At 39.8% G+C, this 6,324-nt stretch overlaps 1 pseudogene; it reads left to right on the forward strand.

The window, feature by feature from the left end:
* Positions 1-4,476: 4,476 nt before the first annotated feature.
* On the forward strand, positions 4,477-6,098 carry LOC101949406 (putative F-box/LRR-repeat protein 21; annotated as a pseudogene).
* Positions 6,099-6,324: the final 226 nt, after the last annotated feature.

The raw sequence follows: 6,324 nt of genomic DNA on the forward strand, positions 1-6,324 counted from the left end.
AATCTCTCCAACCAGAGATCTTCCTTACTCTGGCATTGTTAACCTCTTTCTCACTCCCTCTTTCTTCTGTCCTGTGTTCTTTTCTACTCTCCCAGTTAATGGGCTAATTAGCTCTGTGGCTCTCCTCAGCCCAGTCTGATATAGTAATTAGCCACTCCTTTCCTCACTCAGGCTCTCTTCAAGGGAACTAATTGGAGTTACAGGGACTAGAGTGCTGGTTCAGCTGCTGGCTCTCCAGACTCTATAACAGTAGAGCCAGACTTCTGTGATCCTAGAACTACATCAGCATCCATTTCTAATTGCACTCATTCACTATATATTAGCCTTTTGGTTTTCCTACAATTGGTCTTATTTTATAAAAAGGTGATGCAGCCTAATAAAATTTTGCACAGTAAGGGTGAATTGGTATTCAAAAAAATTAATGATCTTAGATACAAGGTCTGATTCCAATCTCACACACACAATTATCTCCAGTGATTATTCCATACTGACATCAGAGTTAGAGCAGAATCATGCCCATGAACATATAAATGTACTGTAGAGTATGAATACATGAAAACAGCTCCAATATTACAATAATTGAAGTCATGAAGTGCTGTTTTTAAAAACTACCTGTTTTTGCCACTAGATAGCAGCATGTGTCTTCAGTGTTCAGATTACGTTTCATGCCCAGCTAAACTCAAGATCTCATATCCTATATATTCATATTTACTTAGATCTTTCCTGAAGGTTGCTGTAAGATCGGTGGAGAAAGCTATAGTATAGCATATGGTAAATATATAAAGCAGTTACGGGCGCCATTTACTAATTTTTGTTGAACATTTGAGCTATAAAAAAAAAAAATCTGCTCTTACAGGGGTGGAGAGCCAGAGTAATACTATTAATTTGAATGGAGTTACTCCAGCTTTACATTGGCATGCTCAGGGCAGATTTTGGCCTTTGGGGATTTTAGAGACTAATTTTCTAAGAAGATGAGCAAAAATTAATGCAAGGAATGCAGTGAACTCATTCAGTACCCCTCACACATTAAAGTGACAACAAGGGTTCCTGCACTTGAGTGTCGGATTTATTACTATAAAAAAAGAACATTTTTTTTTTTTGTAAAGAGACTGCTTCTGTCAGCAGTATTGTAGTCCAAGGGTGTATGAGCAGTGTGCTTTGGGATGATTCACTGCTAGTCCAGTAGGAAGTGTTGAATGGCTTGCTTTAATTGACGTATACAGTGCAACTCACACACTCAGCTCCTGCTAGAAGTATTTTGACGTAAATCTTCCCTTATTTAACAAACGTAGGAGCTAAAAATATACACTTAGGTAAGAGGTGAATGGAGCCTGCTTTTTTTTTTCTTGCTCATGAAATAAAATTGAAAGGCTTGTTAATGCAAAAATAAGGAGCTTTGCCTTGCAACGCTATTTAAAAAATCTTTGCTGATGTGATGCAGGTTTGATTCAAATATTGCACATACATAATGGACAACATTAAAAAAAAAAACCTCCAGAATAAAAAATGTGCCAGCAACCATTACATAGGCACATCACTGAACAGATGGACAAACTTCTGGCAAGGGGAGTTTGGAAACTAGTGTTTGTGATCCATGCTATTACCTATGAGGAAAAAAATAATGGGAAAACAGGCCCTAGCTCTAACAGAAGTCAAGCCAATTTATAGAAGTGGGTAAAAATCACACCCTCTCTTAGCTGGAAGGCAGAGTTTACTCTGAGGAACCTCCTTCACTGATGTGTGCCTGGGTACCAAGAGGACTTGAAAAAATTCAAATATCTCAATATTAGGATACATCTGAATATCTCAGGGTTTGTTTGTTTGTTGAGGGGTTTGGGAAGGTGAACACTGCCACAGAGAGCTATGAGAATTCTGTCAATCATGGAAACTGGAAGTGCATCTGTGATGCTATGGTTATAGGCAAGACATGCTGGGGTCTATTGACCTGAATTTATAGGGCTAGTTTATTATTCACCAATGATCTGACCAGAAGATAATTAGGTTCTTATCCCAAATTCAGGCTACAGAATTAGAGAACACAGGGAGTTCAATGTCTTGTGCAGACTTTCGGGATGTGTGGCAAGGACACTCATACTGAGGCCAACACCAGAATTTCAAGATCTTTATTAAAATAAATGAAAGAGAAATCAAAGCTATAAACCACAGAGTCAAAAAGAAGTGATACAGTCCTATGGTCCCAGGTGGTAAGATCCCTTTTCTAACAGGCTACTTAAACTAGCATACTAACACCCTTCCTTGGAGACCTGGTAATGGGAGACAGAGGACCAGCCTTGTCTCTCGCATGCCCAATGAATTCAATGGGCCAGGCTCCTCAATCCAAGCTGGTAGAGATCAGGTTTGAGCGTTCAGTAGCTAAACTACATTGCAGAAGCTGAGCTGATAGCTTAACATAGGGGTCGGCAACCTTAGGCACGCAGCCCATCAGGGTAATCCTGGTGGGCCGCGAGACATTTTGTTTACGGGGACTGGCTGCAGGCCTGGCCCCTGCAGCTCCCAGTGGCCACCGTTTGCTGTTCCCAGCCAATGGGAGCGGTGGGAAGCAGCAGCCAGCATGTCTCCGTCGAAGCTGGGATACTTGAGCTGGGCAGGAAATATTTTTCCCATCTTGTGGAATTTTTGAGATTTTGAAAATGTTTCCCCTGAATTGGAATGAAAAAATCAAAATCTCAAATCTTTTTGTGAACTGAAAATCCAGATTTTGTAGCAATTAATCAAAATGTTTTTTTTATTTCAACCTTTTAACAAACTATCACTACCATACATAGTTATACACAACCTTATTCCAAACCAGAAAACCAGAATTTTTAATTTCAACATCAAAATTGTGTTTAAAAAAATGTAGTAGAGAAATATGTTCCAACTGGCCCTTTCCGACAAAACAGTTTTGGTTTTGCTTAATGAGCATTTTCTAATTTAAAAGCAGTTAATCAAAAAATTCCCAGCCACCTCTGCTGTTTACATCTGCTGAGGATCTGGCCCATGGAGCTACGGGGATGTACGTGCAATCAGAGTATCAAGAATAAGTCTCCATTTCTGATTTTATTAGTTCTCTCCACACAGTAGTTGCACACTCTGTAAGATATTTTTCCTAATTTCCCTTATGGCCAGCCTTTTTGAAGCTTCAGTGTGTGACGTGTTGTTCACAAGTCTACCATCTCATTGAATAGCTCTGAGGCATTTTCTCTTTATACTCTTTGGAGTTTTATGTTCTTCTGTTATGTTCCCTCTTTATCTCCTATTTTTCTAATGAAAAGAATCCTCATATCCCTGTCCTTTTATCATACCTCCATTATGAAAAAAAAGCCTATTCAACCCATCTAGGTCAGATGATCTACTTAACTGGTGTTGAAATAAATGAACAGATAGATATGGGCTTCATTCAGGCCCTTCTTTCATCTGGGAATATTGTTATGTACAGTGCATATTTTGACCATTTTGTTACTATAGCTGGTTCAAAGAGGGCGAAAACAATGTAATGAGAAAATTCAAAATTGTTATAATTTTCCAGGGTTTGAGAGTGGCTGATTTTTCATTTTGATTTGTTTTTCTGTTTTTAAAAATGTTCAAAAATGATAGGAAAATAATACAGGATTTCAGCCATTTTGAAAAAAAAAGGAAAGAGGAAAAGGAAAAAACAATATATAGTAATAAAAAATTAAGCCAATCAATGTAGATAAATCTATTCTTTTTCCCAAGAATTTTGAAAACTCAAGCCCACCTATACCAGGAAGAACCAGCCTCTCTAGCGAAGGGAAAATCTCTGTTAGGAATATAATACTAATGACACAACAGATGAGCAGCTCTGACTCTATCGACCTGAAGGTAGTTGCTCACACATACACACTAAGCAGTTAATTAAAATATGCATATAATTTAGCCAATCATAAGAAGCACAGTCGTAAATCTCTCCAAAGTATGGAGTCACTCATATATCCTAGAGAATTCATTTTTCATAAAAAAATGAATAAATAGATAAATTATATCTTCACTGCTTTGAAATTTAGGGACCCCTGACTAGCCCTCCTCTTCTTTGCAGGGAGACTTGCACATGGTGACAGAGGAGAGGACAGCTGACACTGCAGCAGTGGCTGCAGCTCCCTCAAACAGCAGTAGCCCTAACAGACCAGGAGAGAGGAGAAAGGCAAACCTGTTGCCTTCCTATTCCAACCCAAAATTGTCTGTGGCAGTATTGGGAGGAACCACCTGCCTACATACACACCAAAGAGGGAGACAGCAGGAAGTCAGCAGGCTCCCTTCTATCACAAAAAAAGGAACCTGGAAGTGTCTGAGGAGGAGAAACATCTCCCAGCTCAGGAATGGCAAGGAGATATGGGAGGACTGGGAAGGAGCACTTGTGACCACCCTCACCCCCCACCTCCTGAGGAAAGCAGCCAGGGAAGTGGGGGGGGGGAGGATGGGGGGAGGAAATCATCATCTCTTCCCCTCACAAAAAAAAACACTCCAGGAAGCTCAGCAGGCCAGTAACTGGCCCCACCTTAAACCCAGAGCTTCCCCTCTGTTTGCTGCTGTAGAGACCAGGCCACTGAGAAGAAGTGCAGAGGAGAAATGATTTATGGAAACCCCATCGCAGGCCCTTTAGGGTGAGGAGCAGACTAACCAAGTCTCCCAGGATATCAGGGAGTTTTGCAAACGAAAAACTCCCAACTTTTGCTTTCATAATGGAACCCATGCCTGCTGTGTGATCTACTGTACTTGAAAACATACAGAAAGCTTTGTAGCTTAAGTACATCACACCTCTCTAGTACCTGAAATTGTTTGCTCTCAGAATGAAAAGAATCAGGTGGACTGTTAAAGTTGAGAACCCAGTTCTACAAACATCACATAGAACGAAAAAGCAGAAAATTTGTTTCTACAGATCAGCATTTGGCAAGTCTCGCCTGAAAATCTTGATGAACTAGGGAACCCTGCCACACCATGTAGTTTTACATATTTTTCAGTACCTGCCTTTAATATATCAAGCATGGGCATCTTCTGTTTGCCAAAGGTGGAATGAAGTTTTTCATATCCCTCACTTGTGGAGGAAGTTTGAATTTGAGCTTAACCAACCAGCTACTTCTTTTTTAAAGTCCACTCACCCTGATCTCATTCAGCAAATTATCAAGAGACATACTATCATCTGCAGTGTGTCAGCTTCAAGGTTGATAGTAGTACTGAGTCTGCAGAAGCTGCCTGTGACATCCTTTCTCAATTGGTGAATTGTTCCATCAAGACATTAGGTTTGATTTCATCAGTGAAGCCAAATTTTATTAATGTCTCCAAGGCTCGTTTTGCATCAGCGCTGACAGTAGTTTTTGTAAACTCCAAGGCATTATCATCCATCAAAACTGATGACACACCAGTTGATGATCCGTTCTTGTTTCTAATAATAATGCTACTCTAAAACTGCTAAAAATGAGCATCTGTCCTCGTGTGTCACCTGCTGGAATTATTTGTGCTGATGACCAGTGTCATGCCCTTAGGCAACTGGCTTGGAATTATTACAAAGTAAGTGATGAACTGCTGCTGGCCCCCTTGCATGAGAAACATGTTGACCTTGAACGTCTTTGCATAGATGTTGTGAGTGAAAATCCAGGACAAATTGAATTTCATACAATTAAAAGCAAAGTTGGGATGCACTTGTTAAGCACTCCCCTAAAGTCAATTTTGTGATCTACTTCTTTTTATACAAAGAGGAATCTGATACATTTTGCAAAGAGAAAACTCCCGTTACACGCCTTTACTTGGTCATGCAGTAAGCAAAGCCATGCCAGGTCATTCTGGAATGAACTGCCCCAGGTTGATCGAATTGGTGGTGTGTGCTAATGGACTTCAGCCACTGAATGATGAACTCATTTGCACTGCTGAATGCTGTAAGAACCTAACAGCCATGGGATTTGGTGAATGTGAAGTTACCTGCAGAGCTTTTATTGAGTTTGTAAAGATGCGTGAAGCCATTGCTTTCTATTACAGAGGAAGTACTAATTCCAGATAATGATTACAACCTGGATCAAATTCATTCTGAAATCTCCAAACACTGTGGAAGAATGTGGTTCCCCTGTTATGAGGCTACATGGTAAACTAGCTACAGAAAATATTAATATGGTCAAAACTGGATCAAGGTGTTGCTTTCTATGCAAATAAGGACTTACAAAAATGAAGCATCAAAACTGCTTAAAATTTTCAATTTCCTAAGTTTAATGAACTGCATAGAAGCAAAAGCAAAGCGCTCAAGTGTGGCAATGCTAGATTAAATTAGAAAATAGAATATAGGATACTTAACAGTGGACACTTTGAAAGGATGTC

The sequence above is a fragment of the Chrysemys picta genome, chromosome 1, assembly GCF_011386835.1.
Source record: "Chrysemys picta bellii isolate R12L10 chromosome 1, ASM1138683v2, whole genome shotgun sequence".
In the NCBI taxonomy this organism is placed as follows: Eukaryota; Metazoa; Chordata; order Testudines; family Emydidae; genus Chrysemys; species Chrysemys picta.